Source organism: Rhynchophorus ferrugineus, unplaced genomic scaffold (assembly GCF_030347505.1).
Source record: "Rhynchophorus ferrugineus isolate W39M unplaced genomic scaffold, kcgeb_rfMv2 rfM7, whole genome shotgun sequence".
Classification (NCBI taxonomy): Eukaryota; Metazoa; Arthropoda; class Insecta; order Coleoptera; family Curculionidae; genus Rhynchophorus; species Rhynchophorus ferrugineus.
Window position 1 is genome coordinate 31,035,602 of NW_027472586.1, and position 24,029 is coordinate 31,059,630.

General features: G+C 30.7%; 1 protein-coding gene across 5 annotated transcripts in view; it reads right to left on the reverse strand.

The window, feature by feature from the left end:
• The window catches only part of LOC143199566 (uncharacterized), a 360,802-nt gene that overhangs the window by 208,349 nt on the left and 128,424 nt on the right, over window positions 1-24,029 (reverse strand). The window contains exon 1 of one of the 5 annotated variants that reach the window (XR_013006491.1): window positions 19,561-19,608. The exons of the other annotated variants lie outside the window; for them this stretch is intronic. The gene's annotated coding sequence lies outside the window, so the exon portion shown is untranslated. Of the gene's footprint in view, window positions 1-19,560; window positions 19,609-24,029 lie in introns of those variants that run through there. 5 annotated transcript variants of the gene reach the window in all.

The following is a 24,029-nucleotide window of genomic DNA, read 5'->3' on the forward strand; positions in this document are numbered from 1 at the left end:
TCATATCTTTTTAAACATTATTTTTCGTTTAATTTTTAGAATTTTTGTTCAGCATTTTTATATCTAGTTTGTTTATTATTCTGGATATGTATAATATTTAATAAAGTACAGTACTTTATACTATTCGTTAAATTATATTTGTCAATTTTAGTTAAATAATCATATTTAGTGACGAGGCTCATTTTTGCTAAACCTCACCTATGAAGACTAAGTTTTTTCACATAAAATGAATATATTTTGTAGCCTTTAGTCTCATTTTTTTCTTCCTTGTTGCGATTGAGAAGTGATGCATGTAATTCTGACTATATTTTAATTTCTTAGGGACATAAAAATACAAATGGTATTTTGAGTATGATAGGTATGATTCTTAATAATACATTATCTAATTTAAATAAGCTCTTCTATTGTACTTTTTTTATTGACATACTTGAAGTTAGTTGGTCCCAAATAACCCAGAATACACAATTTTTTACCGCTACATTTTTGAAATAGGTTTCTTTGGTGTTAAATCAAAGTCAAAATATAATTTGAACAATTACGTTATAATGGTTAATTTAGAGCATTTGAGGGAAGGCAGGTTCTATTTTAAGTTCAAATGAAACAAAACCACAGAAAACAACACAATATAGAAACAAAAGCACTGTGAAAGATTCTTGTAGAATATTCACTCAAAAGGTAACATTTGTTTAAAATAAATAACCGAGTGCTACTAGATATCTACGAAATCAAATAATTATCTAAGAGTTATTTTGATACCACTTCATCTGTAATCACGAATCCTTCATTACATTGTCGCCGAGAATATGTTGTGTTAGTAAGTGTGAGATGGAAATTATTATATATTCTTGATTATTTACAGATTCTGCTAACAAGCAATATTCTCGATTAAATCAATATACCATTTAGAATCAACAATGTTCAAGTGGAACTTTTCTGAAACGGAATACAGTATTTTTCTTTGAAACGAAAATAATTTTTTCCAAGGATGTATGAATCAGTCTTTAATTAAATCAATTTCAGTCAAATAGAGAAACAAGAATTTTATCCTAAGAAAAAAGCACATGTTATTATTAAAATATTATTGAGTTTCATGGTTTTTTCAATATTTACAATATTTTGTTATATTTTCATTGTGGAAAAACGTACTACTTTTCAACGGAGTACAATTTTTCACGGAGGTTTCTTATTTTAGCGCCTGTTGATATTTCCTACTAATAGCTTAATAATTTTCAGAAAGTTTAAGGTATTTCGACAAAAGTTCAAAACTAAAAATACAAGTTAAATTGAAATAAGGATACCCATCTAATTTACGTATTATATTATGGAGTAGCCATTGGATTATCACTTAAAAAATTGAGTTTTATAAACCTGGGAAAGTACAATAATTAGCAATATTATAATATTTCAATATTTTTTTTACTTTTGTACATTATATAACATATTTTGTTTGACTATTATATTATAATCAATAATTAATTATCATGAAATTCGTTTCCTATGTTAAAGGATATTCTCTTTCAAAGTACATATGTTATTACGTAAAATTAATTATGTCAATGCTCCTTCTCAGTTCCAATTAAAAGAGTATTTAGAAGTAAAATATTATTAATTAGCTTATAAGTGTTATTAAAGGTTATGCGAGCTGGTGATGGCAAGGATAAATATAAAGAAACCTTATAACTCAACAGCCATTATAATTAGCTCAATACATTCGCTGGATATTTCAAGTTAATATGGTCGTTACCATGTTGGATTAGACATTATTTCAGCATCAGTAATATTAATGACTATATCTCATCAGGACAAAGCAAATAAATAGTTATATATGGCATCACTTTACAGTATCTTATTTCAAATGTATTATTTTTATATAGTAATACAAATTTATCAGTTTTAAATATATTTTCTGCTATTTCAAATCTTTTCATTTAGAATGAGTAATAATTATTTGGTAGTTACTCCTATAGTGAAGTTTTGGTTCTGCGAAAGTACTTCGTAATACAATAATGTAATATGTAACGTCGACATTTATATGATGTTAAATGGCTCTTCGTAGAATTTTATTTGGTAGAATTGTTTCATTTTTAAGTAATAAGTGAGCTCCAAGGTAAACAGGACTTTGGAAATAATAATTATTCTAATGACATTCTTTATTGATGAGTACAGATATTGATATTGCTAAATATTATAGTCACTAATAGTTAGAAGCTTCTAATTCCTCACAAGCTGTGAGATTTCATAATGTATCAAAATGAATACCGTGACACTGAACGGTTTAACATCTTATCAAACGTGTTTCGTTATAATAGAAGAACATTATGTTTTAAATAAAAACTAGAGTAACAAGTATAATATCTGTTTGAAGAAAAACTGCGAAAAAAAGAAATATATATATATATATATATATATATATATATATATAACATACATAACAGTCCCATAGTTTATGAAAATTTTAATACTATAATGATAAGAACTTCATTTAATTTCAAAATACTATTAAAAGTAATCTTGATAATTAGTTTAGGATATAGTGGAATAATAATGTAATAATCTGGTAATTTTGATTGAATAAATATCTATAGTGACGAGACTCATTTATGGTAATCCTAACCTATGAAGACGATGAGATTGATATATATGTATGACCGCCAATCGAAATCTACAAATCCCTTAATATATTTCACTTCATTAAAATCGTAGTACTTTAGGAAAGGCATGAAGGCTCCTTTGTACTCGACAACGATTTATTGCACCAAAAGGTGAAAAATAGTTACCAGTGGGTGGACGCGAACCCAAACAGGATATCTTTTATTGTACGAACCATAGACCGAACAAATCCTACCAGTCCATATGTTCACGATTTTACCACGGCTTACTCGACGATAGCGCTTTTTCTCTTGTTCTTATTCCTTTTTTTTTCTTCTTCTTCCTATGACCTTTATAGCTGAGAAAGCCATGCCGAAGGAAAACGGCCGATAAAAATAGTAACGTGCATTTCTTTTTGTGGGTGGATTGCTGACCGTTTCTGTATGTCGGCGAGTGAGCTTGACCTTAAACGTACAGGCGTCTGAAAGCGCGTAAATATCTTCAGCGATAAAGGAAAAACGAACACAAGGCATCGAATTTATGGTGCTTATTCGTTGATTGTTACAAGAAATTGCAATTTTTATTGATTATCTTTATGGGATGCCTTGAACTTGATGCAACATTCAGGAAAGAAGTTAATATACAAGGGGTTGATTCGAATTAGTCAGGAGAATCAAAATATTAAAAGATTAAAGAATATTAACAAAATTGCTTTGATAAATATGCAAAGCTCGAAGGCAGGAAAACATATGAAATATTACTCGCTATGGAAAGTAACTGGGAAGTTTAAATTTGTTACTTATTTGACGTGACGACGAAAAAGCTGAACTATTCGTACAACATTTAGGTAATGTATTCTAACGGAGTGATACAACGGATAAATAATCTACAATAATATCTACATAGAATAAATCTTATTTTTCTAATAAAAGTTGCCGCGATAGTTGTCATCTTTTAAGGTTTCACGAATAATTATGATTAAAAAAAATTGATAATTTATATGGGCTGGAGATTTGAATTTCTTAACTTTATAAATTTTAATGATAATTTTTTGATATTTTAATTCTTCTGATAAATTCGATATAACCAATTATATATTGATTTCTTTCCTGAATGAAGCATCAAGTTCAATGCATCTCATAAGGATGATCATTAAAAATTGTAATACCCATATAGCTTTATCTGGTTTCTTCTTTTTTTATAAATATACCTGCAAAAAGATTTAAAACTACCAAATTATTGTTATATGTTATGCTATATATTGCAAGTTCATTTAATTCCTGTGAATTTCAATAAATAATGAGATGATCGTCTGATCCAAGGAATAAGCATCAAAAACTCGATGCTTTGGATCTTGGGACTACTTCTATAATTGCCTTATACTGCTGATATCTCAACAACAAAAGAAGCAGTACTTTACTTTACAGGAATATTTATTGACGGCACACTTATCATGGCAAAAGATATATTTCTGGCTAATGCTGTAGAAAAAACACTGGTTTTATGTAGCTGTCAAAATCTCCAAATAAACTAGACACTAGAATGTAATCTTAATATAAATTATAGAGCTAATTTGGACCAGTAGTTCAACGCTGCCAAAACAAAGATCCTCAATTAATTACCAGTGCCTATCGCTATGTAAACAGCAAATGTACTGTAAGAACTGCTATTACCTCAATCTGAAATTATATTTACTAAGTTATCCAAGATTTGGCCTGGAAGAATGAAATAAGGTTAAATAAGGTTATTAAAAGACCACACGAACTTGTATAATGTATAAGTGTTGCTATTAAGTAGTTTAACTTTATATTACTTCGGGATATACATTCTGATATATATACATACATATATATATATATATATATATATATATATATATATATATATATATATATATATATATATATATATATATCCTTTGTATTGATGCAAGTGTAACAGAATATTAGTAATGTCTTGTTGTATCATTATTAGCGCAGAATATCTCGATTTGTCATTGAAATAAATATTGTCACCTCTTACATCTCGTTAGTTTTAGCTTCCTTACGCGAGATACATAGACAAATGTCAGAGAGCGATTATTTAGCGGCGTTCACTAAGCAGATGGCGTTGCGATCAGTTTTTCGAGCAGTTTTTTTGGTTTGTTTGTATCGCTATGATAAAGTGCCCTAATTGGTTCGCTTGAATGTCTGTTACCTAGTTACTTTATGCTTGTTATCACACCTTTATGAAATTTTTTTTTCTGTATGAGACAATTCTCATTAAGGTTTAGAATTATCCTAAGTTTTTTTAATTAATGTAATATTTAATGAATTTAAAACCAAAATTAAAATTCAAATATTAGAAACATTAGAAAAGCTTGCATAAAGGGATTTTCAGAATTCCTTTTGTTGCTAAGTAGATATAACAAATTTTTGGGAAGAAAGCTGTTAGATTTTGCTGGTCGATATGGAATGTGATCAATGTAAATGTATTTCTGAACGAAAATTCAGCAATCTTCCTCTTTTTCTCCTTCGTTTCTGTTTGCAAGTTTCCATTACTGCTGCGAGGTATCCATTTTCAGTTAATAAATGTCTAGGATAAAGGAGGTGATAATATATTTGAAAAACCAATAAACATTTTGTATTTTTGGTAAATATTTTAATTTATTATTTAAATATCTCCCGAACATAGTTGTAATTTATTTTTGTGGTTAAATTAGTTAGTTAATTTGTTTTTTTGTAACATATATATATATATATATATATATATATATATATATATATATATATATATATATATATATATATATATATATATATATATTAAAGTCCCCTTTTACCAACTAGGGCTTTATCTGGACTGGCCCTACACTTTAACGTGGGCTCCGAACGACAGTCCTTGGCATTAAGCCTACCGACTGGCAATTGACTAACTTAGAAATCATCCTAGAAGATATCCGGTCTTACCCAGCCTGGTTACTGGCGTGACTGGGACCTTTTTCCCATAAAAAAATGAATAACATTTATTGAATACTAGTTTCTTTTTCAAGTTTTCACAACTCCAAAGTATAAGCTTGGATAATAACAAGGTATTTTAAATATAGTTTGAACAATTTTACGTCAACACCAACAAAAAGATAATTAAAATGAAACAAAAGTGTGATTCAACGAAATTCCAACATCAGGTAATAAATCTTCTAGTCGGCGCGCTCATGAATTTTCACGGTGATTTTTCCGAGAACGATCTCCGAAAACACCTGTTAAAAAACCGCCGTAGCAATGTCCACAAGCGACAAATAACACCGATCTATAGATAATAAACTGGCCATTACCTTATACCACCAATTTGTGTGGGTTTGTTTTTTAGTTTCGCTCGCACAAACATATTTAGAATTTTAATTATCGATCCTATACGGTGACCTGGAAAAACAGCAACCCATATCAGAGCTCGTGGCTTATATGGTTATGGTGGAACAAGTTGTAGATCGCTGTTATAGATACATGTGATCTCTTAATCGACTGTATGTTTATATTGCATCAAATCCGTTGTATATTATTATTTTATTAAAGTATCATTTTAACATATAGTTTTAATTTAATTTTAACTGATTAATTCATGATTTGTGTGACCATATTATGTTGAAACATTTCTCTAAATTTTTCTCTAAATTTATTATATTTTATCATAAATTATTATAAATGATTGTATCCAACAAAATATTAAAAACAAACCTAAAGAAAAGGTGAAAAACTACAGTGAATATAAATTAACAAATTTAAATAATTGAATTAATTTTTTTTTAAATACTGGTTTAGAAATAACAATATCGAATTTCGTTCGAAAAGTACATATTTTAGTACTACACTGGACTATACTGCATAAATATGTCAACATTTACGTGGAGTTTAGCTCCAATTTAATGGAGTTATAAGATACAAAAGTGGTTTGTGTTGACAGAATCTGGGCCTAAATTCAAATCTTGTTAGAAAGTTAAGGAAAATTAGGGTCTATTAATGAAAACTGCCCTGAAAAAGAATCGTATACAAAATATTTCACTAGACTTAAAGTGTTCAGACCAAACCAAAAAAGTAGTTTGACAGGTTTAGTTAGAAAAAGCCAATACAAGAATAAGAAACGAACGACAAACATTATGAAACTTATATAAACTATTTCAGATGTTTTTTACATTTTTATTTACACAACTTTATTACTATTTAATTACAAATATATCCACTAACGGAAGTATCGTATCTAACAGCGGTTTCCACCAACTCCAAATCCTACCTATTCTACCTCCAAATATCCTTCGACACATCTATCCCAAGAAGAATTAATGTCCTTTTTTCCTTAAGATAATCCTTAAATTATAGTTACTTATATTTATAAATAGCTTCTGTAATAACAAATCTGTAAGTAGCGTTGGCAGTGGTTTTTATAATTTTAACACTCATTAAGAACAGTAGCATTTCTTTTAAACTACCTCATCATGCTCGGATTTTGTTTGTTGAGTATACCATCACCTCAGCTAATGTTCTCGCTTAATCCAAATTACATTTAACTATGGTTTGATAAACTATAGAAACGTAGGCTGCTCGGCTTCTTGAGGGAAATAAAAAACATTTTATATTGTTAGAGATTATTTATGGGATCTATTGTAGCCTAGTACTAATATTGGCTTAGCGTTTACTGTGTTGATACCTGCAGCGAATATGCTTCCTCCAGACATTCACTGATTTCGATCATCATCGAATTCATGATTTGTGTGACCATATTATGTTGAAACATTTCTCTATTTTTCTCTAAATTTATTAAATTTTATCATAAATTATTATAAATGATTGTATCCAACTGGCCCAAAATATTAAAAAAACCTAAAGAAAAGGTGAAAAACTACAGTGAATATAAATTAACAAATTTAAATAATTGAATTAATTTTTTTTAGAAATACTGGTTTAGAAATAACAATTTCGAAAACTACATATTTTAGTACTACACTGGACTATACTGCATAAATATGTCAACATGTACGTGGAGTTTAGCTCCAATTTAATGGAGTTATAAGATAGAAAAGTGGTTTGTGTTGACAGAATCTGGGCGTAAATTCAAAACTTGTTAGAAAGTTAAGGAAAATTAGGGTCTATTAATGAAAACTGCCCTGAAAAAGAATCGTATACAAAATATTTCACTAGACTCAAAGTGTTCAGACCAAACCAAAAAAGTAGTTTGACAGGTTTAGTAAGAAAAAGCCATTACGAGAATAAAAAATAAACGACAAACATTATGAAACTTATATAAACTATTTCAGATGTTTTTTACATTTTTATTTACACAACTTTATTACTATTTAATTACAAATATATTCACTAACGGAAGTATCGTATCTAACAGCGGTCTCCACCACTTCCACCTATTCTACCTCCAAATATCCTTCAACACATCTATCCCAAGAAGAATTAATGTCCTTTTTTCCTTAAGATAATCCTTAAATTATAGTTACTTATATTTATAAATAGCTTCTGTAAAAATAAAAAATGCGTATCATTTTTATATCAATATACAAATATTTTATCTAACTATATCAAACTGTGTACGATGGAATATCAGATAACAGAAGACATATCTAAACACTAATATAACTATTGCTAATGTCTCTGAAACATATTTGCCGTCTGAATTAATTTTTAAAAACACAGCAATTAACTAAAGGTTAATGACTGCCAGAGTTACAAGAACCTAATGCGAAGCGACGCAGTTCAGTTCCAAGTTCACGTCAAAAGTATGGGAAAAAAATCTAAACTAATTTATCTGGTTGACATGATATTAAATTTGAACTGTCCACCTACATGTTCTCAATATTGCTGCTGCGTTGCTGGGCGATGATAAATTATGAAGGCACACCATAATGTGCTGATATATAAAATAAATATGCCTCATATGGTTAGCAAAAAATACACACAACCGAACAATGATGTGTCTTTCACTAGCAAATATATAAATTACGAAGAAAAAGTACAAAAAACAAAAAGAAAATCATTCTATAGCATATATATATATATTGTTAATAATACTGCTCAACAAAAATTACATGTTTCGTCCACATTATTTCGTGAAGTTCAATGTTTACTATCTGCATACTCTTGTTATATAAGACTACAGGGAAGGGAACAATCTATAGTACACTATTGGCTCATTATGCACATGGCCGTTCCGAAATTGTTGTATGAGATTATGAAGTTGGATTAAAGAAGAAAAATAACAAAACACCTGTTTATTTATTAATAACGGAGGAACTGATAAAATTATATCGATATTCGAAATAAGTTTGTAAATCTGTTTGTATAGCATATATTATTACCACAAAAGTAATTGGAACATTTATAATATAAGGTCAATTGAAAAGTCCCCGCCCTACCATAGTAAAACACTTTTTTTGGCAAAATTAGTTTTTCTTATTCAACATAATTCCCTTCAAGGGTGATGCACTGATTATAACGACCCTCCAACTTTTCGATACCATTTTTGTAGTACGATTTGTCCTTTGCTTCAAAATAAGCCTCAGTTTCGGCGATCACCTCTTTATTCGTGGAAAATTTCTTCACAGGGAGCAGTTTTTGAAATATGAGAACAGGAAATAGTCTCTGAAGGCGAGGTCTGGAGAATACGGTAGATGAGGAAGCAATTCGAAGCCCAATTCATGGATTTTTGTCATCGTTTTCACTGATTTGTGACACGGTGTATTATCTTGGTGAAGCAGCGCTAAAATGTTTTCTTCAAATGCGGCAGTTTTTCGGCGATTTCATCCTTCAAACGGTCCAATAACGCTATATAATAGTCGCTGTTGATGGTCTATGAAAATTATTCCATGCGCATCCCAAAATAGAGACATCATAATCTTGCCAGCCTACTAATGCGCTTTCCCACTCTTTGGAGCGGTTTCATCGTGTACAGTCCACTCGGATGACTGTCGATTGGACTTCGAAGTGAAATGATGGAGCCATGTCATTATATCCATTGTCACATATCAACGTAAAAACTCGGGTTTATCACGCTTGATCATTTTCAAACACTGCTCCGAATCATCAACTCGTCGTTGTTTTTGGCCAAAGTGAGCTCGCGCGGCACCCACTTTACACAGAGCTTTCTCATTTCCAAATATTCATGAATGATATGATGTACACGTTCAGTTGATATCTTTAGAGTGTCTGCTAATTCATTCAATTTCAATTTACGGTCACTCAAAATCATTTGGGGATTTTTTTAAATGTTTTCGTCGGTAAGAACCTCTTTTGGGCGTCCACTGGGTTCACCGTCTTCGGTGCTCATTTCACCACGTCTAAACTTAGCATACCAATCCTTGATGGTAGATTTTCCTGGGGCAGTGTTCAGAAACTAGGCATCGAACCAAATTTTTGCTTCAACTGTATTTTTTCCCTTCAATAAACAATATTTTATCAACACGCGAAATTCCTTTTCACCCATTTTTTTCACAACAACAAAAGTTGCTTCACTCAAAATTATAATTCACAAATTATTGAACCGATAGCTGCCAAATTTATTCACGCATCCTTTGAGGGTTCAGGCTAACTAAAAAATATATGGATTTAATTCTAGTAGCCCATCTATGTATCAGGCCGGGGGCTTTTTGACCTATTAATTGGAACATTTATAATATATTCTAAATGTGACAAGATTACCAGGAAAGGGTCATTTTTGAAGCTCACATAATGGCAAGGAAAGTAAACTGTAACGGGTTATCTAACACTGTTTGATGGGGTATATTAAATTTGTATATATCAATATTAGTGTCATTTTTTATAGTGACTATTAAAACAAACGATGTGGCTGGAAATCAATATAGTATATGTTTCTAATTTGCAAATTATATAGATGCTTTAAGTACTGCAATGCCTGCAAAAAGCCAATCGCCATATGCTTAATAAAGTAATAAACTCACAAGTTGTCTACATTATTATTTAATAAAACATTTTTTCGATTTTGTATTTTTCAACCTAGTAAACCTTCTTGAGAGTAGAAGAACTATGTTTATGAACATTGGACGTCACTCATCATCACTTTCTAATGCATAATGCAGTTATAGTCTATTCAATATAACAGTGAACCCAAGTCATCAAGAAGTTTAATATATTATCTGCCGTAATTTGTAAATTCGTTTTAGAATCCGACACTATTTTCCTTCTCATTTTATTCAAACTAAAAAGAGACACAGTACAAGTATTAATTATAATATCTACAGGTTATAAATCGGCAAACATTGTTTTAACTTTTTGCTTGTTTTGATAAATTTCAAATCGTTGCTTATTATTACTATGGTTGAAAATAACGATATCAGACAGAACTGCCTCTCTAATCAGTTTCCGAAGAAGAATGAGATAATGGAAGCCCCCTTTTGCCAGTAAAATTCGCTAGAGAGATAAGATTTTTTCTTGTTAAATATTAATTTGCTGCAGTTTTAATTGAAGATAATTTTAGCGTGTTGCAGCTGCACTGAATAATAGTACGAACACGGTTACTGATATATCTCAAAAAATTAAAAATATAATCTTGGATTCACCAACAAGAAACCGCCCTCATACGAAGCGGGTGACGAATCAATATCTGCTTGATGTTAGCTCTATCAGAATCAAATATATAAAATGTATAAAAACAATTAGTAGATTTTTCAATATAAACATAACTTAATACAGTTATTTCAGAGGAAACTGTTAATCTGAAAAGTATTAAAAAGATCTAATGGAACTTCCAGATATTACTTTTAAACGAAAAAAATTTTTAAAAGCATATAATAAAATCAAATAAGACTCATTATTTCAATTTGTGTATTTAGATGAGACATGGATATATCAAAATGGGATCAATATACCCAATGGTCACCCATGGCAAGTTGATAATACAACAAATACAACAACAAAGAAACAACAAAAGTTGAAGGAAAAAGGTACATGCTGGAATAACAATTGATTAAGTTTTACTGGTCGTAACATGCATTAATAATTCATTGTAGATATATTGATCTTCATGTTGGAAACAGGAATGGTTAGCAATACTTTCGGTTTGGGTGAACTCGATCAGATCAGACAAGAAGAAATTGACAATTGATGGAATCGTGAAGAAATATTCGACAGATTGGAAATTAGCAGCTTATTTATTCACTTAAATGAAACTTTCTAAATATGGTGTTATTTATTGCCAATACTGCCAAGTTCCAAGACAGGGTGCTGAGATTGGAAGCAACTGAAGGTATATGATTAATGTACGAAAACTGCAGGAAATTTTATTTTATAGTGCATTGGGGAGAATGCAATGATGCTAGTGAATGCTAGTTTTAGCAAGAAAGATGTATACAAGTAGAAACAGAATAAACTAAGGAGAAATACAGAGACATCAAGATGATTGTAAAGTAAAACTGCAACTCTTGTTTGCCATACCAAAGGAGATAATAATAAAGCGTTAAGGTAAATATACTCTTTAATGAAAGAAAAATGTATTGCTTTATACAATTGTTAATTAGGTGGATCAAACCTCCAGGAATATCACTACATAAAAAATGCGCCTAGAGCTCTTACTCTTAGGTGGTATGGAAAAGGGTTCAATGTAAACAAAACTTAGCCTACAAACTATTCTAACTGTATAATTAATTAGAGTTTTAAGTCCTTCGATAATAAATGTGTTAGATGTACTATAAGGTTAAAATAAATTATAATTGATGACAGTATTTTTATTTAATTATGTTGTTTAGATGCGAATTTTGTTATATGTTAAGACCAAAATGAATTAAACTCAGAGTTGATGCGGCAACATTGCTACGTTTTGACGTCGTCAACTCAGATGACGCGATTCTCTATTTTATTGAACGGACTATATATATTCATCTATAGATCATAATAGCGTAGTTATATCGTTGGTTACGTAGCCGTGTAGAAATGTCTACCAATCTCTAAACTATATTCTGGTAACCATTTAATAATTATCAAGAAATCGCCCTTGTATATTCAATATGCCGATACGATTTTTCGTTATCACCCAATTTCCTGTACTTAGAAGCAGGATATTGAAAATTGTTTCAATTTTCTGAGATTTTTTAAAACAAAACGTCATTATCTTTCGTTCTTGACTTAAATTGGACGGAATAAATATAAATATTGCCGTTTCATAATAAATATTTCTGCGTAACGCTACAGTTGAATGTCATTGTCTCACGGAAATGACATAAGACTTATTTTGACGGAAATGAAATAGAAGGGTTTTCTGGAACAACATATTTCCTTTTGTTTAGTATATTAAAACCAGTTTGACCTTGTTAGTTAAAAAAAAAAAAAAAGATCGTCCATGTTAGTTAATTGTCGCAAAGCGATGAATTGCTTAAAAATATTAAGGTAGGTCGAAAAATTAAACCGAACACTTCTGCAATTTAAATTGGTCATTTAAAAAAAACTGAATTGGTCAAAAGGAACCGTATCTACCGTATAGCCAGGATTTTGTCCCATCCAACTATAATTTGTTTCAGTTTCTGCATAACTTCCTTAATGGGGAAAATTTGTCTGTTATTTGCCCATATTTTTGCTGCCTATATTGAAGAACCGTTTCGATAACTCATCAATGAAATAATCATGTGAGCCCTTTTGTTTCTATTTACCAGATTTGAAAGTATTTCTTTCCGGTTTTCCGCTAAAAATACGTTTAGTTTTTTATAGATATTTATATTTTATCTTTCATCGATGCGAAAAGGTGGTAGTCGAATGGAGTCAGGCCTGGAACCAATATTTTTGTGCCAACAATGTTCTGAGAAGTGTTGTAACTGCATTAGATATTACAGGTTTGATTGCTTATACCGATGTCTTTATATGAGGAAAGACTTCATTCTCATATCAACATCACAACTCTTGGATACCACTAGAACAGGATACAATTTTTCTTTTAATTATTTAATTATTTCATTGTGACTGGTCATTTCCGATTAACCCACTACTTAAATCTAGGTACATAACTAGGAGAGACCATCAGCCCTATCTCAGTCTCTAGTGAAATGATGTTTATACATATCACTGCTGTATTTTTTTATTTTATGCATCTCACTACACAACACTACACAAGATCAGATAGTTTGTTTCTTTTGAGTCTGTGTCCTGTTCTGGTGGTATCCAAAAGCTGCAATATTTCAATATTAAGAAAATGGAGTCTTTCCTCATGTCCCTTGCAATTATCTTTATTTATTGACAGACTGTGGGTATATGAAGTTCTCGATGTAGGTAATCAGTCTAATAGTATTTGGGTGCACCCACAATACCTCTCAGGACTTTGTTCTGAAAATGTGTTTTGTTTATGTTACTCTTTACAGAACATCCCCACGATTAACTCCGTATGTCCATATAGGTTTCAGTATTTGGTTATGTAATAGCAATTTACTATATACTGATAATTACGATTTCCTTCCAATTAGCCAGTACATTTTCCTATATTTCAATTCCAGTTCTTTTATTTTCTTCTGAGATATTTAGCGTTGCTGCTATATGGAATGATAGTATTATTTAATGTTATTAGTGCTTGTACGGTCTGATTGTATATGAACTGCGCATGTACAGGTTTACTTTCGTTAATTTTTATTTTCCAAGTTTGTGTCCAATTATTTATATTGTTACTTGGCCGTTGTAATTTTCGTGAGGCTTCTTCACTATTGTCTCCGAGAACTATAATCGCAGTATCATCAGCAAATATAGCCATCGTAATATTCTCCATTTTTAGTATACACAAGTGTAGAGTAGATCAAGCATTGGTCCCAGTATACTTCCTTGTGATACACCTGCTTTAGCTTCTTTTATTTATCTCCTGTTTAACTTTAAGCATTCTGGTTGTAATGTACAATTTTAATAGTTCGGTATGTTGTTTTGGTAACATTTTCTGTAGTTTATGAACAAGGCCTTCATGCCAAACCTTATCGAAGACTTGCGCTACATCTAAGAATATAGCTGAGCATACATTATTACTTTCGTAGGCTTTTTCAACATCTAATATTCTGTGGACCTGTTTAATTGTTGAATGTTTATTAATAAACCCAAACTGGTACGTTGGTATTAAGTTTTTTCTCTCTATGATATACTCAAAATAATTAAACCATTTGATCTAATATAGTTTAGTATAGTGAAGCATATTAATTACAAAAACAGCAGCGTTAATACATAAGTATTATTACACCTGAGATTACATAGATAGGGCCGTACATCCCTTTAGGTTTATAGGTTATATATTTATTGTAGGATAGTTGACAACGAGTAGTAACGACGTAATAAATAAATTAAAAAAAATTGTAGGTAGCGATCAGTATTAACAGATCCAACGCGATTTGGCTTTGCACTCGATGAGTTGGGTTCACTAAGTGATAACAAATATTTTTTCCTTGAAATATTCGAAATAAATCTATTTCTCATCATCCGTTACTACCTGATGGACGAATTAGGTCCTTTTATATATATGAAGCAACATTTCGCTAACGACTTTTTAATTTTCTAATTGCTTGTCATTAAATTCATGTAGCAACAATTTCCCCATCTTTTGGATCATTTCCATCGCTTACAATCGTTTATAAATTTTGACTCGGCATATATTCAAAGTTTAGCTCTTGAAATTTCGCATGTTCAAGCGTTTTTGATCTACCAGAACGTTCTTTATTTTGGACGTTAGAATAATCATAATTGAATTGTCGAAGCCCCATTACAAGACTATATGGTTGTAGTATGCTCACCGTATTGGACGGAAATATCTTGTATTCAGCTGGTCTTTTCATTCATATCACTATTCGGATTACTGTGAAAGTATATCTCGACATCCTCAGAGATAAATTTTTTACTAAGGCTAGCACATTGCCGCCAAACACTACCATATTCCAAGATGATAATACGTCCATACATATCAAATGGTAATATAATATAATCCAACATCTTTCCTGGCCAGCACAGTCACCAACCCTCAACATCATTTAATCCTTATGGAAAGTTTTGGTCCAGAGAATTTTGGTCTAAGGAACTATTCAGACACTCTAAGAATCAATTTCGCGTAGAATTGTCGCTGTTTGCGAAAGCAAATAGTGGTTCAACGCCTTATTAATCAATAAATATTGTGTATATGTCAATTATTATTGTTTTCCACGTCGATTGTATATCATTGATAAGTACTTGAAATGTATATGTATAAATTTGCTTTTAAAAACAAGAAAAAAATTGTATCGTTATATTGAATAAAAAACGATAATTTATAGACAATCTTTGAATATTTATCGAGAAAAAGTGCAATCGACACCCACTATACAATAATTTACGGTAAAATCGTTCATTGTTCATTCATAGCTAGCGAAATCGGTAGGTGTACCATTAGTAACATACGATTTATTTTTTCGTTCTTTGGCGATCGTTAAAATATGTTATATATGAGATCATCCGCATTATACGTAGGAACGTTCAACTCGGCTCTTGAAGCGTCTATAATAACATGTCATTTTTGAAACGAAAAGAAGCAATGTTGATAAACACAAATCGTTGACCTGGGTTTTACAATAATGACCGAGCAGCTTAATATAAGTGATTATTTTCAATGATGTTCCTTTGTAAATACAAGGAAGCATTTCCTAAATTAAATCTTGTGACCAACTGGTTTGATCCGCATTATTAAATAATCACAGAACTCTCAATATATTTCTATGTATTTGTACGTAACTATTAAAAAACCTAATCTAACTAAATACTAAATTCGATAGTTTTGATATACTTGTTTATACATAATAGTTCTCCAAACAGACAGTGTATAAAAACGCTAATCAAGGAAATAACAAAATTGCATTTGCATTTTTTAATTTAAGACTTTGTTCTGATAACTCGGTACAATGTATTTTATTCAAAGTGTTGTCCGTCGACAGTGGCATTTTATATATTTTATGCAATTTACGAATTATCTGCATACGAAGTTAACGGCTGATCAGATAGGCCACGATTCATATGTCGGAAAAAGTAGCAATTAGAAGGAATGTTTCCAAGTATGTTTTTATCGTAGTGCTGGACACAAATGCATCAATTGTGGTGGATAATGATCCCCATTAATGGTTTAATTAGATTTTAGCAGATCATATACCAAGCTCGTCGTTCCTAATACAGAGGATTACCCAGGCGTCCCCATGATATTTTTCGCTTTCGATCATCGTAGGGAATCCACATCTTATCACCATTTTTGTTGTTTGAAGTAACATTTCACACTCGATCAAACACCTTTCAATGTATCTTTCTTTCAATTCATACAGCAGAAAATATCCAAACTTTTGCTGGATCTGCTTTTTACATGGATCTTCATCGAGTAATGCCTTCAAATCTTCCTCTTCAGTGACTTTGACTGTTCAGAATACTCTTTAACTTTGGGGTCAAAATCACCACTTTTAAAGCATCTAAAAACGTACTCCCTTGTTGGAATTATTAGAACAGAGTTGGCATAACCTGCACATAGCATTCGATCACCTTCAGCTGCCTTTTTCTGCAAACTGAAGTAAAAAAGTTAAACTTCCCAATATGCGATACAAATTCAGATATTTTAGACGCTCTAGAAAGAAAGCTTTTGTTCACACCTCGACGAAGTGACATATACTGAAATGTGAAGCTTGTCGGTAACACTTCAGCATGAAGTTAGTTACAAATACACCCGCTGCGCCTTAATACATAGTACACGTATCACCATCTCTCGTAAAATCTTTAAGATTAATTCATAGGCCTAATAACTTTTGTAGGTTGATTTGTAGAAATCTACTGCCGAAGATCTTTAGAAATTTGTAGCGATGCTTCAATGTCATACCTCAATTGTCGACTTAGATTAACAGTGATGATTTTGATGTTAATGGCAAAGAACAGCCCGGGGGACCAAGAAAGTTCGAAGGCCATCAGCGAAAACTTAGCCAAAAATCTTAAGAGACTAACTGAAAGTTTCTTAAATTCTAGTGTGGCAGGTGATGAATTGATAGTTTCCAGATGTTTACATGTGATTGGAAAGACAACTCTAATTTTCCTTGTTTGTCAAGCAAAAAATTAATAATAACCTTCCGCTGCAAAAATTATCAGAATGCAAGCATATATTTAATAGTTTGGTTAAAAAACCCTGCTATATAATGTAGAGATAACTAACCTAACCAAACCAACAGGACTTAGGCAGGTGTCAGCAGTGAAACATCACTCTACATTTCAGGAAATCAAAACAGAGTCTTAAATAGCAACTGGTAATCTATAAACCACCTACTCTAACAGATAATTTCCAAAGGTTTTCCGTTATTAATTATGAAGTGAAATGAAGCATTGATTTGTATTATGAATTACTATTTCTTTTATTCATTTCTCCATATCCATGATTAGAGATCTGTACACTATTTTAGAGAAAAAAGAGCCGTGACATATATAATTAATATATCGTTCATAGTTTCGTGTTTTTTACTGTTGATATCTTTTTTAGCAATGCCCGGTTTCCATAATAAAAGCTAGAAGGCGTATTAAAACAGGTAGTGACTTGCTATGACAGTGACATGGCAGTAACTTGTCTCTTCGCGAGCTCAGCGAACTCGCATTTGTTTATTTCTCGCATCAGTATAAATATATTTATGATATAAAAGTATGAAAAATATTTCTTTTCAGATCTGGTCAATTAATTACTGACCAATAGCTTTTTATAACATTTTAATGCTATAAGGTAGTACGTTTTTGTAGACATTAAAATCATACTAAATAAACCGAATATAATAAAGTTAGTAAGGAAATATATATATATAGAGGATGTATTAGAGGCCTCAAAAGTAGAAATATATACAGGAACTGTCCTAAAAGTTTCTGGAATAATATCATAATGTAATTCTATAAATAATTACTATTAGCATATAACAATTTGTTTTAAATATACATTTATAAAAATTATATTCAATATATTATATTTTAATCTTTAAGATATTAAAACACAGATTAAATATTACAAATGAAAATATTTATTATCTAGTACGTTGCAACTAGGGAAATTCACCTGACGTTAAAGCACTTAATTCGTTTTATATATTTTCTTGTCCAAACATTCGCTTCATACCCATTATCTACAGTTATAATAAACCTCACTTAAGTCCGTAGACTTAAAACAGATATTCCCACAATTTTAGCGGGTAATAGGTATCTTGGCAGTGTTTTGAACTTGTTAGATTACGTTTTGAGCAAAAATTCCCGATAACTGTAAAACCCGTTAGACGTGACGATGTCCGAGGCATGTCATTACAGTTGTCGGTTAGCTGAAGCACCGAAAAAATGCGCTCATCCTTAAAATCACTAGTTTTCAATTAGAAGAACCCTGAAAAGATTATTATAATTACAAGGCTAATAAGGTAATTCCCATCGTGATTAATTTACTTGAAGCTAAATCGAAATTGAAATATATTGAAAATATAGGGTGGCTGCATCTATATTTTTGTTATATAATATTTGAATATATCGTGCTAGACCATACTTCACCATGGTGGTTAATTATAAAACGGTTTTGAAACAATTACACAAGCTAGACCCCAAGAGAAGTTGTATATATTATGTATAAACATGATGTATTAATAGTAAAATTATATTATTTGAATGACCCATAAAAGTTAACAATAATGAAGGATATAGATATCCAGAAATAAAGTTAATATTTTACTATTAACCTTTATAGAACTGATATGAAATCCATTTGATATAATCTTAGATTGATTTAAAATCAATTAATGGTAAGAAGACTGCAATAAATTATTGTGTGACATCTTTATATTAACAAATTTAATAAAATTCATTATTGCTGTACATATAAATTAATATGTTCTGTATTGATATTTCATCTTTCGCAGAAACATAATTTGCATTTAATTCTAAAGTATAGAAAAATAATTAGTTCAATTACACCAATCCATCGTATTGTATAATAATTGAATATGGTCTTACTTACTGTTTATTATTATTAAGCTGGATAGTATCACCATATTTTGTGACATACCTGAAATAAAAATAAAAATGTTCAGATAGAATTAATTGAAATCTAAATAAGTTATTTGATATATATATAATTTGAAATAATTTAAAATAGTAACATAGTAAATATAAGTCAATAATGTGACTGTGACCATATCCACTTGAACATTTGAATTAATTAGAAAACACGAACTTTGTTTGTACAAAATCTGTGAATTATATTGGAGAGTTTTGATCTGGCTAAAATACTGACAATTCTGGATGCATTTATTTTTAAACATCATTATATGGGTTCTTGGAACAGCAAAATTCTGCACTTTCTATGATATATTGGACCGGAGACCTCGCCAGATTGCATGCTAATTAGTATGCATTATGGAACAATAAATGTTTGCTTAAAATAGTCTGTTTTTTACTCTTCTTCGTCTATACCATAAAATTTTAGCTCAAAGCAATAAGAATGAAGGACATGGCGAATATTAGTCACCAGTGTTCAAAACTGATGATTACACACAAACACGGGCTATTACTTACGTGTTGTTTAATCTATCAAAAACGTAAACATTATATATCTCAATAATTACTTAAATATGGCCCAGGGTGTTAAGTTAACCTATGATAATCTATTGGAAAAATTTCTATTCAAAAGGCTGAAAAATCCTGCTAGCTACACATCATTTTTAAATTAACAACAGATCGACAGCTCAGACTATGCTTAAACATAACTCCAGTATTCAGCAATATTTTCCGTAAACTCATCAACAAAATCCAGAAAATATTACCAAAACAAAGAAAACTAGTAAACCCTTACATTCGTGAGAACATTTAAAATCAAACAAGAGAAAGGCTACGCAATAAAGAAGAAAATAAATTCATCTACATACTATAAGAATTATTACTTACACCGAGATCCTTTTTTTATGTTACGAAATTGAAAAAGAAACAATCATGTTACTCTGAAGTGTCATGAGTGTAAGTGGAGAAAAATGAGTAGGACGCAGACCCACAAGAATGGCTTCAAGACATTAAGAATCAATTGGCTATCCTAAATAAATACGTAGTTTTATTTGACTGCAAAATAAATTATAGGTTGATTGGCGATAATGATAATTGATGATTATAATGACATATTTATTGTTTTTGATGTTTGACTTGCTTCGGTTTGAAATTTGTCTTAATAACATCATTTTTATAGCTTTTACAGTAAATTTCATTTGATGTGAAAGTTTAAAGAGATTGCATTGTTTTCCAAAGGATATTCTCTAACCAAGAAATAACTTTTAAACGTAAACAATAATAAACTGAAGAGCCTATATATACTTGTTCTTTGCATGTCAGAGCGGATGATTATATATACAAATGTAGAAAAGCATTGCTTAACGAAGAAGCAATTCCTAAAAGTAAATTATATTAAACTTTTCACTATGTTTCATGTACATAATTAAATGTAAATGCATAAAATTTATTTATTCACAAATATTTTACTTTAACTTATCGAAAAGATATATATGATATTATCATATAAGTTCAATACTGAAAATAGAAGAATCTGTTCAAGCCACATTAAAATCTATAAATAGAAATAGAACTACAAATATTCTTTTAAAAATAATTAAATTGAGAAATTGGAAAATTGAAAATTACAACTGTGGATGAACACCCACAGATTCTTTTGACTTTTGACAGTCGAAACTAACAAGAATTGTTACATATACATTGAATAGCTCGTAATTGTTACACTTTCATGTTATTTACTTTATTTCTCTCTTTATTTTTATTCTTATATTTATTTTATTATTCTATTTTACTGCTAATATATAGTATTAAGTCTAAATCTTATTTAACTATGCCAATATGGTTTAATTCATTAGTTTAATGAATGATTCTACATCTGTATTTTAATACAGTTTAACACATAATTTAACTAAATATTTCATATTCTATATAGATCGATCCAAGATCAATGTAATAAAAAAATTAAGAATTGTAATTAATTAAGTTAAGTGTCTCTATTCCATGTGTTACGAGCTGTAAATGTTGACGTGCCAGACATGCCATGTAAAGGGAAATGCATGGGAACTCACCATATGAAATAAAAGCCATAGACTTATTTCATTGCTACTAGTAATATCTAAGGTATTTGAGAAACTCCTGTTAAAAATGATAAAACCGATCATAGAAAAAAAGCTAATAGCAGTTTGGGTTTGTTAGCAAACATTCGACGATTGACAAGGTGCGTAGAATAACTCATGTAATTGGAAAAGCCTATGAAGGTAGAAAGGTATGTTCAGCTATTTTCTTAGATGTAGCATAAGCCTTCGTTAAGATATGCATGACAGCCTTGTTCATAAGCTACAGAAAATGTTATCTAAACAACACACTGAACTATTTAAATCTTACATTACGGCCAGAATATTTAGAGTTAAACATGAGGAAACCTACTCTATAATAAAAGAAGTTAAATCAGGTATACCACAAGGAAGTGTTTTGAGGCCAATTGTTTACCTATACTACAGATGTGATATACCACAAATGGAAAATGTCACGATGGCTACATTTGCTGAGGACACTACTATTCTTGCTGCCGCAGATAACATTATCGAAAATAAATCTGTGCATGTGCAGTTCACATATAATCAGACCGCACAAGCACTATCATTCCGTATAACATTAACGCTAAGTATCTCGGAATACAACTTAATGCAAAGCTTCGCTGATAGGAAAATATAGGAAAATCTATTGGTTAATTGAGAAACAGCTGTTGTTTAGGCATAAATATTACTACAACAGACGTCAAGATAGGGACGATGCGTCCTCCTTGATATATACCCTGATTTAATTCAACTATTGCAAAGGCAAATTGTAGGTTAGTCAGCAACAACTAATCACAATGTAATAAATAAATTAAAAAAAATATATTAACAATAACTGAAGCTAATACTCGTTTTCCATGCAAAAAAAAACTGACTGGATATGTAAAACAAATACGCCTGCTTCGATAAGGCTTCGGTATGGCGTAGTCCTTCTTTTTTTGCATCTCCGAGATTCGTTACTGAAATACAATGCTGACCGTCGACGCCGTTTTTCCCCCGACCTTTTTGTCGATTTTCGCTTATTTAAGGTGCTTCGCAGTGTTTAAATTCCTTGAAATATCTCTGGTTTATTGTGTCGCGTTGACGGGACCATTGTTAAGGACGGGCCAGGATTTTTCAGCGTGCCGGTACCGAGCCGGATCTACTTTGACAACACGCCGATAAATACACGGTCGCCGGTAGTTTATGAAGTCGTTTTTAATCAGAGATATAAAAAGGTTGCTGTTCTTGCCGTGATATGTTGTATTGACAACGCGTGCTCTTCGGATGTTGTTCAATAATTTAAATGTTATTGAGCTTGCTCAAGTATAAAATGAAGGTTATATTTAAAATATATTTGACGTGGATAATTTATATATTACCTGAATGTTGTAGGAGTGAGACGCGTTAGTCTCTTTTCTAATAAACAAGAAACCATATAGAAAACGTAAAATATTTGTTAGTGTCATTAAAAGTTGAGAATACGTAAATTAATTAGGCTTCTTTTGGCTTCGAAATATTTGTAGAAGTCTAAAAAATGTTTATATAATGCCGAAATATGGATTAACTGGTAGGAAAATAGGAAAAAAGTTTCCCATACAAAATACTACTCTCACAGTCATCAATAGTTTTCACTATCACAACACTTTTGTTGGTAGTCAAATATTTATGGATGCGTTGGGAAATTAATCTTGCGATTAGAATATCTAATGAATTAAACATTCAATAATTTCCTTGCGCTGACCGTTTAGTACTTTACCACGTTTGTTATTTCATGTAAATGTAAGTATTTTTATGCGTATAACGTGAAAATAAAATGACACATAATGACATATATGCCAATTATGATATAAAAAACGATTAAAAACTAGCTCTTTAGTGAAAAGTTCCCTGCATAACACAAAGATGGCGTTAGTTTTATTCTAATCACCACTTTTTTATTTAGTACTAACCCTCAAAAGAATTATGTTAAAATTTCATGATATTCTACTCATAAGTTTGTGAATTATTGCGCTAAGAGTGACACTACTTTTGTTATTTTCAAAACAATGAATCAAAAGCAATTTCGTGTTTTAATTTTACATCGCCTCTTGATTCTCTCCGTTCAAGCAAAGCAATGGCTCGAAAAGTGTTACAAGAACCCTGATTCATCAGAAATAATTATAAAACGTTGGCTTGCTGACTTCAAACGTGGTCATACAAAAAACCGATGATGCAGAACACAGTATAACGCCAGAGAAATCAAAAATATATAAAAAATCGTTTTGAGTGATCGAAAAGTGAAATTGAAAAAGCGTCAGTTAACTAAGGTCCTAAACATATAAAAGGAATATGTTGGTTTTATATTGCATGAGCATTTGACTAGGAAAAACTC